General features: G+C 33.2%; 1 long non-coding RNA gene and 1 pseudogene across 2 annotated transcripts; one reads left to right on the top strand and one right to left on the bottom strand.

Moving 5' to 3' along the window:
• Positions 1 to 897: 897 nt before the first annotated feature.
• LOC148600299 (uncharacterized) lies at positions 898 to 5,475 on the top strand (annotated as a pseudogene). The gene is made up of 2 exons (XR_015918012.1): positions 898 to 2,184; positions 3,626 to 5,475. The product of XR_015918012.1 is annotated as an uncharacterized LOC148600299 (transcript).
• A 418-nt stretch (positions 5,476 to 5,893) lies between these two features.
• Positions 5,894 to 8,180, bottom strand: LOC148600298 (uncharacterized). Its single transcript, XR_015917825.1, has 3 exons — positions 8,142 to 8,180; positions 7,948 to 8,023; positions 5,894 to 6,587 (listed from the first exon to the last, which is right to left on the bottom strand). It is a non-coding gene; the product is annotated as an uncharacterized LOC148600298 (long non-coding RNA).
• Between the last annotated feature and the right edge of the window lie 6,839 nt (positions 8,181 to 15,019).

Raw genomic sequence — 15,019 nt, 5'->3', positions numbered from 1 at the left:
TTTCCATTTTTTTCTTGTTGAAATATTTTATTCAACTGTCATACTTTTATCCATACTGATGTTTTTTTCTCCTTTTAATGAAAAAAAATGACCTTCTATTTCACTGTTTCTTGTCGCGTTTCCTATTTTTTTTTACTTTTCTTGTCTTCTCTTGTCTCCAATTAGTGAGACCTGAAGGCATCCGTCGTTGACAGTCCGACTGCGTCAATCTGACAGGTCTGGGACTTGAATCCCTGTTCATGTCTGTAAGTTTAATATTAATACAAAAATTTGACACACACGGACTATTAATTTCAACACTTTTTTTAAGACCTACGATTTTTATATACAATGTAGGGCCATCATTAAGAATTAGTTTTATAAGGTCTAAACTCGTTCGAAAGTTATTAAAACTCAAATCTGACGTTTTAGAGTTTTCACCTTGAGTATTAATCTAAATATCTAATTCTCTGTTTATATTACAGAATTATGACATTTGAAAGCTGCAGCTTCTGCCTGTTACTAGAAAAGACCAGTACACCTGAAGTATGGTGTCCCCAATGTGAGGAATCCCTCTGTTCTACATGTAGTGAGCACCACAGAGTACGAAAAGCAACAAGGGACCACAGCACCATACTTTATGAAGATTACCGAAAATTACCATCTTTTATCCACAAAATTCAACTCGACTGCGAAGAACACAAACAAAAATATCAATTTTACTGTAGGTCTCATGATTATGTTATCTGTCATAAATGTTTGTTTCAATCTCATAAAAAATGTGAGGAAACTTTACGCATAGATGATGTGATCCACAACGTAAAATCATCAGCAGTTTTTGAAGACCTATGGACAAATATAATGACAACTCATCAAACTGTCTTGAATGCAATCATTGTTAGGGAATAAAATGCAAAAAAACTACAGAAAAAGAAGGAAAAACTATCAACAGAGGTGAAAAAAACCCCACGAAATCCTATTGATAAAATTAAGAAACTAGAAAACAAAACACTATCAGAGTTAGAGTCAGTTGTAAATGAAAATGTAAATGAAATCAAAGCCACCACAAAAATCCTGGAATCAAATAAAAGAAAACTTGGTGAATTATTGGAACAGGAGGAACTCATTAAGAAACATGCATCAAATTTCCAAACATTCATTGCAACAAAACAAATGGAGAGAGAAGTTCAAGAATCAGAAGAAATCTTACACAAATGATATGAAAAAAGGAACCATGGATAATACAGACATAGAAACGAATGAAAACATCACAGCAGATGACACAATTTTTGGAATAAAAACTCTGTGTGACATTAAAGTATCAAAAGAAAAAAATACAACATCCATAGACATAAACAAACCAAGCATAGGTCAGGCAGAGGTGAAGACAAGATTCCCCAGACAACTGACACTTAAACAACAGTTTACAGCAGATCAATATTGGTGTCCTGGTTGTTGTATCCTGCCTAATGGACTCCTGGTGTTGACTGATTGGGACAATAATGTAGTAAACATACTACACAGTAATGGTCAACACAAATCATCAGTCAGATTTGATGGAGGAAGAGGAGCAGTATGGGATTTAACAGTCATCAATGAGAACCATGTTGCTGTTTCTAATCCTGGCCCAGAAACAATCTCCATCATACATGTAGACAGGAGTAAAATCATTAAAACACTTCTGATAAAGAGTCAAGTCAGAGGAATTACACATAGTGATGGACATTTATACTTCTGTGTACCTCAGGTAGGAATCCGAAAAATTAATATAGATACAGAAAAAATAGACACACTACATGATGACCAGAATGTTGGTGGTTTATCATATATAGACACAGATGGCAATAGAATATGTTATACCTGTCCTTACACAGTTACTGTCCTAGATTCTGACCTCAGAGTTATCTTCACATTCAAGGATCACAATACAATGTCACGGCCTCGTGGATTATCAATGGATCAACAGCAGAATAATTTTGTGTGTGATTTTGCCAAACATAATTTATTACTAATTTCAAGGGATGGAGATAAACATGAAGTTGTGGTCAGTAGAGATAAAGAGTTGTGTGGCCCTCAGTGTGTACATTATGATAAAGTGACCCATCATCTCACTGTTGTTGATAGGAAGATGGTGGTCAGGATATTTACTGTATATTGACTTTTGATGGAGACCTAACACTGAGATAAACAAATTCAGATTTAAAGGTAAATAAAATATGTTTAATTTATAATGAATTAATTTATCAGAAATCTTTAATACAATATCAGAAATTTTTCTGTTGTTTGTAGGAAGTTTTTTTTCACAAACATGTTTTTAAATTTACTGACTTAATTAATAATCTTTAATAACATAACTTTTTACTTTTTTAGTCACATACATGTATCTAGTGTCATTAGTGAAAATCTGTTCACTTCATTGTTTTTGTTTATAGTTGTATTTATCATTTTCATGTTTCTAACTTTGATTTTTTTTCTTAAATTTTGAAATTCTTACAATTGTTTTACAAATATTTCTTACATGTACAACATCAAATGGTGTAAACAAATAGTTATTACTTATTGTAGTCATGAATATCATCATTACATGTACATGTATGTATTCTTTTAAATGACTCTTTAAAAAAATGATAAAAAATACTTTAAAATTTTTTAAAAAGAATCTGTAAAAGAAGTAGTAATGTAAATACATGTACTATATTTTATTTTTATCCATTGATTTACAAGTAACATGAACATGTAAGTCTTTGTTGCTTTGACTGTAAAATTATCTTTGAATACATTTCTTATGTACATGTATAAATTTTTCTGAACTTTTTTCTTGAGGTGTAAAATATTTTTGAATACTGACTTAACTGGAAATTATCTTCATTGAGATTTCTTCAGTACTTGCCATGTGCACTTGTACATGTAAATTTCTTCAATACATACTAACATGTACAAAAATGTACATATCATGTGTACATTGAATTGTTTACAATAATTGTTAATCTTTTTTGTCACTTGTAAATATACATTTGTACATGTACATGTATATGTGTGTATTGTTTTCTTGTCATGTCATGCACATGCACTTACTGAATGGGATCCAGAAATATTTAAAGGGGGGTCCCAGTTAGGATTCAGGCTAGTATTAACTCATTGAAACCCAAATTTTCAAAGAAAATAAAATTTTCAATCAAATGGGGGAGGGGGCGGAGTCCAACCCCCCTGCACCCCTGAATATGCGACAGTGCTTAGGCCAAAACAGATATGTGTGTTTACTGACACATGCAGAAAAGAAATAGGGTGGGTAGATCGTTTTATTTTGGGGGGGGGATGGGGGTGTACTATTGTAGTTTTTTTGACTAATAAGCTTCATAGAGAGAAACAGAAGACATTGTAATGGTGTACATGCTTGTCTCTCAGCTAGTGCTGACACTGGTGGCACTGGTGACACTGGTGGCACTGGTGGCTGTCATTATTGTTTAATACGATAAATACTGGTACCAGTGATGGAAAAGGCGGAAATTTCCAGAATTTCAGAACATTAACGATCAAAAAGTTAAGGTTCGCGGTGACAAAATGAGGGTCGGTCGGGTGACCGTAAACACACATATTTTTTTCTGCTTTAGGTTAACACTTATTTTTTATAATTATTTTTAATTAGTTCAGATCTAATGAAGGATAATTTAATAGAAAATCTCAAGTGAACTGACGAAGAAGGCCAGTTAAGCTTTTTCCCGTGATGAATACACCCAGTTAAGGCCCTGCCATTTCGAATTACATCGTAAATGTGCATGTATCTTAATGGATGAATGATTTGCAATTTTTCTCCTGATGGACTAAGACAATTTTTATTTATGGAGATGGACAAGGCTCGATTGAAGTGGATTTTAAACACTTGGTGAATTTGGATTTTTCCATATGGACGAGGCCATCAAGATCGATTTGGATATTAACATGATTAATGAAAAACCTTCTATTTAGAAGTTGTGACACATTTCAATATAGCCTGTGGAATATGAATTCATCATAAGGACGCAGTCAACATAGACATTTTAAATACTGGATATTCTCAAGAGACTTTTGCCAATTCATTGAGTCTTCTATTATGTGTTCGGCCAATATGGATTTTCGAATGAAAGATTATTTGGATTTTTTTAGATGGACAATATCTACTGTGATTTTATTTATATGTTTGTTGAACTTACTTAGCTATTGAAGGTTTTTTAAATGTACATATATTATACATTGTGTCTTCAGCTGTGCACATATCTTGACAAGCGGTAGATACAAGTACATTTGTACATGTTTTTAGTGATCATGGTGTTTGTTCGTCCTTCCTAACCTAATTTACAACTCCCCTGAAACCCCTGAATGGAATTTGATAGAACTTCCACAGATGCTTAATAACATGATGCCATTGTGCACTTCCTATTTTGTTTTTCCAAGCTGAATAACGTTTGGGGTTATTTTGTTCCTGATGCGAACTTTGTGTGGATGAGTGGTAAAGAGGGGGAGGGGGGGTGGGGGCTTTTCTAATCTGCAACTTCCCTGATACCACTGAATAGAATTTGTTGTTACTTTCGCAGATTATTCATTACTTGATACCATTGTGTATATCCTATTTTGTTTTTGCATCTAAACGGTTTAATCATTTAAGAGGTATCTTACATGTATATGGTTTCTGGGTAGGAAAGCGGCAGGGGGATAATACCAAGTGTGGATTGCTTACAGTTTTTTCAAGTACATGTAAAGAAGTGGCATTTTCTTATTGAGATTGCTTAAAGTATTTCTAGTTATATCTATCTCAGAATTATGTAATGTAAATGTATGTATTAAGTATCAGTCTCTGTAAGAATTAGGCAGTTGTTGAAACATGGTATGACAAAACCCAACCGTTATACAAGTGTAATATGACTACATGTATTTGCTCTCAGATTTAAAGTAAAAAGTTAAGATTTTTTCGTATCATTTTGGTAACTTGACTTATAATCACATTGAAATGCACATAAAAAGAAGACTACAAGGGCAGCGAATTCTGTCAAAAATTTCATTTCTATAACATTCTCTTGAAAAAATTTCTGAACAAATCCAGTGATGCAGAGATCAAATTATGGTATTTTCATATAGTGATAGTATCCAAGGGTGAAATTATATTGTTAGATTGGTGGGGTTTTGACATCCATTTTGCCTGATTCTTACAAAAACTTACACTTATATATTAAGTTCAAAGAACAGATACAAGCCATTAATTTAAATTCTACATGTAAGTAATTTTAATTACATTGTAATGTACATTGTAGTTCTAAGGGAGACAATCCATTTTTCTTCCAAACCATGTCAATGCTGTCCATCAGTCATCATTAGTAGGAGTCCGTTGATAGGAACAAACGAAACTTTTAATCAAGATTTTATCACTTTGGGGACTTACATGTATGTTGTTGTTTCATTTTTTTAAGTTTTGTTTTGTTTTTGTAGACTTTATCACAATATTATAACAACATTTACCACTTATTTGTTTTGTAAGTAATTTTAGTGCAAAAGAAATTTAAGTTTTAAAGTCCATATGACAATAACTTAATTATTTGTCTATTTTGATGTATCAATTAAGTTTTCTTCCAATTCAAAATTGCTGTGAAACATTTTAAATCAAGCCATTGCACATCATCAATAATTAGTCTGATTTTAAGAGAAGAGTTATTGCTCCTGAGTTTTCCAGTATCCAGAAAGTTACTTACAATTGTTGAATTCAAGAAAATCTGATAATTTTTTGTGTAATTTGTCTTTTAATATTGTACAAACATAAGATGTAAAAAAATACATGTATATATATATATATATATATATATATATATATATATATATATATATATATATATATATATATATATATATTCTACGAAACTCTCATTTTGTTTGCCTGCAGGGGTTAGTTGTAATGTCCTCCCTTGCCAGCAATTTTGAGTGATGATAGGATAATTTTTAAGGATTGGTTGTTTTTAACTTCTCTGCAACTCCCAAAATAGCAGAAAATACAGACAGGGATTATAAGACAATGTTTCAAGGTAAGGCAAAACAAAAATGTGTGTTTACTGTAACCCGACATACATTGTACCCTATTTGTTTGCCGCATTGAATTTGTATCAGGAAATTTCAATTTCTGGAAATTTTGTCCTTGATCAGTAACCATTACCTCAATTATTGTACAAAATGGAAATAAAAAAAATTGACCAACCGACTGACCCTATTTTTTCAGGATGTGACTGTTAACACATTTGTTTTGCCTTATCTCTTGGAAACGAGTGATTGATTTAATGATAGATGGTACTTCCATGAGCAAGCACATTGAATTGTTTGGTGTGAAGATAGGATCAAGTGTCAAGCCAGTTCTTAATTACTGCCAAGTACACCAAATTGATGTTTGCTTTTTGACCATTTGATATAGGCTTTCCCATTAGTGGCTAACTTTGCTCATTTCCAACACAATGGTATGACGCCACATTATCTCTGCGTTGCTTTCACTGTAGTTTCCAGAAAAGGGCTGTTTTACTGTGGTCTTGTTGATGTTTTCTTAAGATGTGTCCAATCCATCTGTATCATCTGAAGATGATGTTCATGTCTTCTTGCTTGTATTTAGTAAAGAGGTCCTTGTTAGAGATCATATAAAAGCAGATTCATTTCAATTTAACTAGTATAACAAGATTTTGCACTAGAAAAGTATGAAACAGTCAATTCACTGCTTTCAATCAATCAATCAGTCGATCTCTCCCCCCATTGACACCATGAATAAAGGATCCACAAATTCAAATAACAGAAGGCAACAAACAAAAACATGTTAAGATTCTAACAGTTGTGGATCCAGATAGATTAAAACAAATTTGCGGTCGTATCATTCCATTGTCAGTTTTGTCATTGTCGAGGTTGGTAGATATTTCTCGTCTGGACAGGAAGTATAAATGTATAGATCTTTATGAAAAATTGAAATCTGCATCAAGCTTCAATGGTGTGTAAAAATATGACCCAACCCTTCATGGTTTAACCCCTGCTTAGTATCAAGCTAAGCCCTGCGAGGCATTTCATTTGTTTGATATGAAATAGGGCTCTTATGGAAAAGGGGATGGGGCTTGGATTTTATGGTGAGTTACAAACTTTTTTTGCCGAAGCGCCAAAATAATTAATTTTTTCAGCAGCAGCCAGGGTTAAAATATTTATTTGATTATAATCAAAATAGGGATGATGGAATTATTGAATTGTTTTTTTTTTATCGTATGACTGAGAAAAATTTTGGCTAAAATATGGAATAATCTTATTTTTTATAACAAACCAGGCCAGACACCCCCCTAAGTACAAACCTGATCTGTGCCTAACAATTGGTTATAATACAATAAAACCAGGAAACATACCGGACTAAGAAGGCAAATTAACAAAATAAATAAAAGCGGGGAGCAGTTCTAATCTCTTTAACCCACATGGACCAACCACTCAACTGGAGAATACCAGATAATCTGTTAAATGTAAAGTAGAAAAGAGACCATGATACAGACACAGAAACAAATAAAACACTATAAATAATAATAGAAAAACACGCACCAACTAAAGATAAACTAGAAATACTTTCAGCAAGTTCATAAAGAGAATACACCCCCATTTCAAATGCAGTTGAATGTGTAACCTGGAAGTCCAACTTTCTCCCTTTGCAGTCCCAAGACAGTAACTTTATTTTTTCATGCACATCTATATATGATGCCCTACCTTCCTATAAAGTTCCATCAAAATCAATTCAGCGGTGTAGGAGGAGTTGCGCTTATGAGGTTTTAACATTTCAACACTTAAGTTGGATTATCTCCCCTTGGAGTCTGCTGACAGAAACTATCTTATTTCATGCACATCTGAATATGTTGCAAAACCTTCGTATAAAGTTTCATCAAAATCCATTGAGATGATAAGGGAGAAGTTGTGCTTACGATTTATAAACATGAAACATACTTGATTTGGTTTATCTCCCTTTGTAGTCTCCCTGACAGTAACCATATTTCGTCATGTACATATGATGCCCAGCTTCCTATAAAGTAGGAAAATAAAAGTAAGTTGGAAGCTTGACTTTATGTCAAAAGAATATACCACACAATGTATCTGCTAGTCATTTATGGTTTTTCTTTCTTAAAGGAAATAATAAATACATCATTACTGCCAAAAACACATGTGATGAAAAGATTAATGACCGTTTGAATATTGCCCATGTGATCAGTCCTTGATTGATATCGTCCCCTTAACTCAGCAGATATCAATATCTCATGCTGATAACAAAGACAATATTGAAATGTCAGAGTGACGGAGTAAGAACATTTTTTGTGGAGGATTCTGAATTTTAATCTCCTAATTATTCTAGCCCTCCATCAGCAAAATATGGTCAGTGCCTCATCTGGATATTGTGTTGGACTATCAAGAAGCCCCAAATAACAATCCGATGAAAAAAAAGAATTAATTTGAGAGAAGCTTAAAATGTGTGGTCTAAGGGAGATAATTAAAAAAAACCAAACAAACAAACAAACGAAACCAACAAAAAAAAATTTTATTTGAAACAAAAGGCACAACACAAAATTTAGATATTTCATATACAGTGAAACCTGTCTAAAGCAGATACTGTAGATTTTGGAACCTTAGAAAACCAACAACCTATACAAGTCTTAGAGGAGCCAATTTAAATTTGAAGGATGTAGGTTTAGACAGGTTTAACAGTATGTAATTCATACAAAATAACATACATAGATAAATAAATATACTGACTTTCCTCAATTAGTTCAATCTGTGCTTTTAGTCGTTAGCCCAAAACCTGAGGCTAGTAAAAATTGATTCGGGTTAGTGAAAAGTCTGAGAATTTCAGTTGCATTCTTATAATGATATACTGAAATTGACTATTCGGGCTAGTAGGTAAAATGTTGATGCCACAGACTGTAACAGTTAGGAAGTAGCACATTTTTTTAACATGTGTATTGAAATGTCAATTGCTATATCAAAAAAGCATAAACCCTTCAGATTTGACATTGGAAAGCATTTATCACTTCCGATTTACATTAAAAAAAGATACTTGAACATCAGAAGTTTATCATGATGATCCCACCTGGTTATACTCCACCAAAAAAAGAGGGTCAGGTCGGTCTTCAGAAAGGGGGGTCTAAATACATTCTGGAACATAAAGAAGTCAGGCTGGTTTGTAGACAGTGAGAGTCTAAATCCATTCAGGAAGATTAAGGCGAAAAAATATTTGTGGCAGGTCCTCAGTTGCTGAATCAATGGATGATGATGAAATGCCGCCATCATCTCAAACAGCCCCATGCACATAGTACTGGAAGATGATATGTACATAGTCAAGATGAACATGGAACAATGGAGATGAAAGCAGACTAAGATTTCGTCCAACACATTCTTCCACGCCAATGGAGAGACAAATGTCCTGAAAATAGAACAAGAATAAAAACATTGTACTTGCATAAAATCTGTAACCAATGAACTAATGACTTTTATATTTAACAAAGAACACCCAAACCTGTCTTGACAGACATACTGACACCCAGACTACTTCATACACTTGACTTATTAACCAGAAGTATAAAAAACTACATCCAAACCTAACATGCTACAGACATAGAGATAGACACGAGATCACTATATACATTTGACTAATTTACTAGAGGTATACAAAATATCTCAAAACCAAACAGACACACAGACAGATAGACCTACGGACATGGATTCACCAAATACACTTGACTACCGGTAATTAACCAAAGGTAAAACAAACACCTCCTAACTAAAGTGTGACAGACAGACAGACAGACAGACGGACAGACTGACATGATATCACTATATACATTTGATTTATTAACCAGAAACACTTTTTTCATCAATTTACATTAATCATCAATCTGCTATTGTTTACTTCAAAAACAGGAAAAACTGGTTTAAAAAATTGTCATTAATGACATTTTCAGGGGACATAACTCTAAGGAGTCAACAGATTATTCTAAAATTTGCATCAATAATAGATAATTCAGTAATGAACAAAGCCTACAATTTTTTTTCTTAAATTTACACCATTGAAGGATCTGTATTTTTCTGCATACAATTGGAATTGTCATGAGAGCTGTTAATTTTTTGAAAGAAAATAAAAAATCTAGAGGCTCTAGAAAGCCTGAATTGCTCATCTTGTCAAAATAGTCTTTTTTGGCTTTCTAAAGTTGATCTCTTGACCTTCTCTTCACTATTGTCACAAGACTCATTTAATCAATAGGGGACATCTTAGTTTTCAGTTTGGTTTTCATTTATAAAACAAATCTCTTATAGTTATTTTTTTACTCTTCAAGGGCAATACAATTCAACAGGTCTTTATGAAAGAGTATTCAAGGGAACCAAGATTCCAGCGGAAATCAAAAGAACGTTATCCAAGAACAAAGACCAGACATGGAAAACAGACAAACACAACAAAAAGTAACCAAGGGAACCAAGGTTATAGCGGAAATCAAAAGAAAGTTGTCCAGGGACAAAGACCAAATATGGAAAACAGAAAACCACAACAAAGAGTAACCAAGGTTATAGCGGAAATCAAAAGAAAGTTATCCAGGGACAACGACAAAACATGGAAAACAGACAAACACAACAAAGAACATAAAGTAACAAAAAAAATACACACATAGTAACAAAAGTAAATAAGCAACTTGGACTCCACTAAAAATGGGAGCATGGACCAGGTGCACCGGTAGGGTAAGCTTTCTCTGTTTTTCTAGAAACACCCACCGAGTCGCTCATACAAGGTCAAGTCCAGGATAGACAAAAGAGGAAAGGAAAACTATGACATATTGAACAAATCAGTTTTCATGGTGCAGATGGATATTTTCGGCAAAGGTTGGTCTCACCATGCTGATCAATCTTACCTTGTCAGAATTTAGCTAAACCTATTTGTTTACAAGTTATTTCCAAAAATCTTCAATTTGACCCCCTATAGTCTACTTTTAGTATCATTGGCCATGGTTTTTGGCAGATAAAAAATTCCCATACAATATTGATAAGGGTACTGTAAGGTATATTTGGGCCAAGTTTTGTTACAATCCATCGTAAGCTGGAGTGAAAAATGTTCATTCCGTATCTGATCTTAAATGTTTGAAATGAAAATGTGATTAAAACACTTGCTTGTAACCTAATATTCGATAGATTTTGAAGATTTTAAAAAATCATTTTTTCTTGAACAGGCGCCATTTTTGTTTGAATTGTTATCGGAAGAGAGATGGTATCAGTCTTGTATTACATATTCATGAGCGGGTGTACGTCAAAACATGGAGGCTAAAAAATATAGTGCGCTTCGTTTTTGTCTTTTCCTGTTTTTGTTTCTTGGCAAATGGCTCTCATTTTTTCATCAAAAGTACAGGGTAAATATCTAGCTATGACAAAATAAACTTTTTTTTTAGGAAAAACAGTATTTTCATGAAAAATAATGATTCAGAAAAGGGGTCTATTGTATGAACTCAAAATAAAAGTAAAGATAAATCCACACAACGTAAATATATGTTGACATAACGTAATCATAAAACGACAAAAGACAAAAAAAAAGACAAAATTACAGAACGTAAAGACGAAATGACATAATGTAAAGATGTTCCTACATAACGTAAATACAAAATGACCACATGTAATTATAAAACCACAGCAAGTAATATAAAATTGACAACACGTAAACAAAAGTGTATCTCATCAGACTGTTTAGTCGTTCCATATACATAGCAAGTGAAAATGACAAAGAAAAAAGGTTACAATGAAAAGTGAACTAGTTTTGACGTAAGGAAATACTAACAAAATAAAGCTGGGAACAATATTAGCGAAACCGGATCATACTGTTACAGAGCAATGTCATCTTATGTGAAAAAGCAGGCAAAACTTCCCTTTCATAAATCTGTTCATCTTTCATAAATGTATGTTTCCTAAACAAATCGATTTTTTTTAGAAGTTGGGTAGCATTCATTTGATCTAGACATTTTCGTTAATTTTTCGCTACAAAGCGAGGATCGAATGAGAAGTAAAATTCCAGTAATAAAGGTATTTATTGAAAGCATGCATTAGTGTCCTACATTTTCTTAGATATTCTATTGAATTCAAGATAAATCTAACCTTTTGCTCTTAAGAATGCTTACAGCAAACTGCCCGTAACCGAATTTAAATTAGAAGATCTAGTGAATATCCGATTTTGCCAGATTAGTGGAGAAACGGTAGGTGTATACAAGTTGAAACAAGTACTATCTTAAAAAAAAAGATAGCCAACGCAGTAAAATTTTATTCTTTTTACTTCGAAGTTTCTACATTTCTTTCAAGAAAATAACACATTGCATGTATTTCAAATTTTCGATTTTGTTTTCGGACGCAATTTCAAATTTTCGATCAGTTTTTTTTTCGAACGTCGCCAAGTTAGCAGTATTCGGCCAATCGGGAAACAGAATAGCGATCAGGTGAATCGCATTTCCATAGAAGAGCGTTCATAAGGTCAAAGGGTATTTAGGTTACAGACCACCAATTCAACCAATGAGCATTTGGAACGTATGCAAAAATAGTCCTACGCAGAAATTACCCCTGTTCCTCATAGTGCTGTGAAAAAAGTTCTCATCTTATTTAAAAAAATTAAACAGTTTCTGAAAGGAAAAACATTTCTGTACAATTTATAGGTGCATTGTGCTTATTGTGATGTAAAGCCTAATCTCCATAATGATTTCTATATATACCCCTATCTTGTGAAAACACTGGGATTTCCCATGCTATTTATAGACCCTTCACTTCCGGTGACCAGTACTGCACTGCAAGTCTGCTAACCCCACATGCCATTCTGAGGATTGTGAGCTGACATATGTAGAATCATGCTGATCTATAGTCCTCTGCAGGTTAAAGTTAAGGTAAAGTCCAGAGAAGCCATTGAATATTGTGAAATTAGCATAGAAGCCTATGGGAAGTGGAATTAGTGGTGTCTAGCCTAAAAAGGGAAACTATACGGACTGCGTAGTAAAAACAAGCGGGCATTGACTACATTTACGAATGAATTCAGCGACGTATTGTGACGTTATTTTCTTTGTTAACGTCATAAAATATGTATAAGGTGTGGCACATGAAGGAAAAAAAACCGCAGAAATTAAGTTGCATTATCCAAGTAATTTTACCTCATAATATCCAGAATGAACCATAACAGTGTTTGTAAAATTTGTCCATTTAAGATGTAAAAGGTCAAATTTTGTTGAAATACACTATAAAAAAATGCGGGAACGTTTTCCCCACACTTTCCTCCCATATAAGCAGTAAATAAATATCTACATCACAAATGTTTTAGAATTAATTTAATAATAGTTTTTTGCTTGTTTTCTAGATGTATTGAATTTATTTGAGGCAAAAAATGACACAATTGAGAAAAATGATGTGTCTGATTCTTACCCTTAAACAGTCGGTAATAATGATTATACAAATAATGGATATTTTAATCTAATAATTTGATAAGTGGAATTAAATTAAAAAAACGCACACACTTAAAAGATATAAGACAGAATGGTACTAAAACAATCATTTATAATGGATATATAAAGAACGGATATTTAATCTCTTACTTACCGCTGCAGACTGGATCTTTCAAAATTCTCGGGCATTATTCAAATTAAACATCGTTCGTCAATCGGATGATGTCGCGTAAAATCGTTAAGCTCTTTACGACTTTGCAAGATTCTTGCATTTTCCGAAATAGACAGGGTTGGTTGTAGCGGCCAGAGTGAACCTTGTACGTCAGATGCGGTTTCGAAGCTTCAAACGGAATATGACAGAGGAACTACATTATTGTAGCTAATCATAAGATGTAATTTATCAAAATTATCTTCACCAATTCAAAACCACTGAGGCTATATTCCTTGTAATGCACATGGTTGAAATTGTCTGTACTGGATTTGTGTACTACTTTTTTTACCTTGAACTTCGTAAGTGTTATGCTTTAATACGAAGTTACTTATGGAAACACACGCTTACCCTACCGGTGCACCTGGTCCATGCTCCCAGTTTTTAGTTGAGTACGAGTTGCTCATTTACTTTTGTTACTTTGTATGTATGATTTTAGTTACTTTAGGTTCTTTGTTGTGTATGTCTGTTTTCCGTGTCTGGTCTTTGTCCCTAGATTACATTCTTTTGATTACCGCTATAACATTGGTTCCCTTGATTACTCCTTAGCAAACTGAAAGTAAGCAATATTAATTTATTTTATTTACATTTACATTTATTCATTTAAATTTGTAGTCAATGCAAAGATGCGTTTGTGGTTGACAAAATTACTGAAGATGAACATCTGAGTTTTGATTTAAATAAAACCATATGAATTATATATATACATTTAGTCTGATTTTTTTTTTCAAAACAGTGAAACATGAATCCTCGAATAAGCCGAACATTTGTTTTCAAAACCAGACACTTCTAAAGTACCTTAACATCAATTAAAAGTCTTTTGAAACTTGTTTAAGGAGGAAGACCTATGGTAAGAGAAATCAGTGATATGTTTTCATCATATTCAATTTCACCAAAGCCTATCAAGCTTCAATTTGAAACAGAACGAAACTAATCCAAGTTACTTCGATGCGTACTAGAGATTGATGTCAAATGCAGAACAAACGTTACAAAGATTTATAAGAGTTGTGTCCCTTACCCTAGGTCTACCACCTTGAATTTGATATCAGACTCCAGCAACGTCAACTTCCGCTTTTATTAGTTTTGTACTCATATTTTGACCATATATCGTTTCAAGAGAGCTGGGTACATATACTTCAATGAGCTTAAAGTTTTTATAGCCTAATATTATTCAATGTGAGTCTGGAGTAAGGGGCATAACTATTGGAATCTGTGATATGTTTGTATCATATTCAATTTCACCAAAGCCTTTCACGTTTTAGTAAGGGGCATAACTATTGAAATCTGTGATATGTTTGTATCATATTCAATTTCACCAAAGCCTTTCACGCTTTTCTTTTGAAAAAGAATGAAATAAGTGCAAGTTTGA

Source organism: Perna viridis, chromosome 13, assembly GCF_037379345.1.
Source record: "Perna viridis isolate PV_CMFRI_1.1 ecotype Kerala chromosome 13, ASM3737934v1, whole genome shotgun sequence".
NCBI classification, from domain to species: domain Eukaryota; kingdom Metazoa; phylum Mollusca; class Bivalvia; order Mytilida; family Mytilidae; genus Perna; species Perna viridis.
This window is presented reverse-complemented; position numbering and strand designations above follow the sequence as displayed.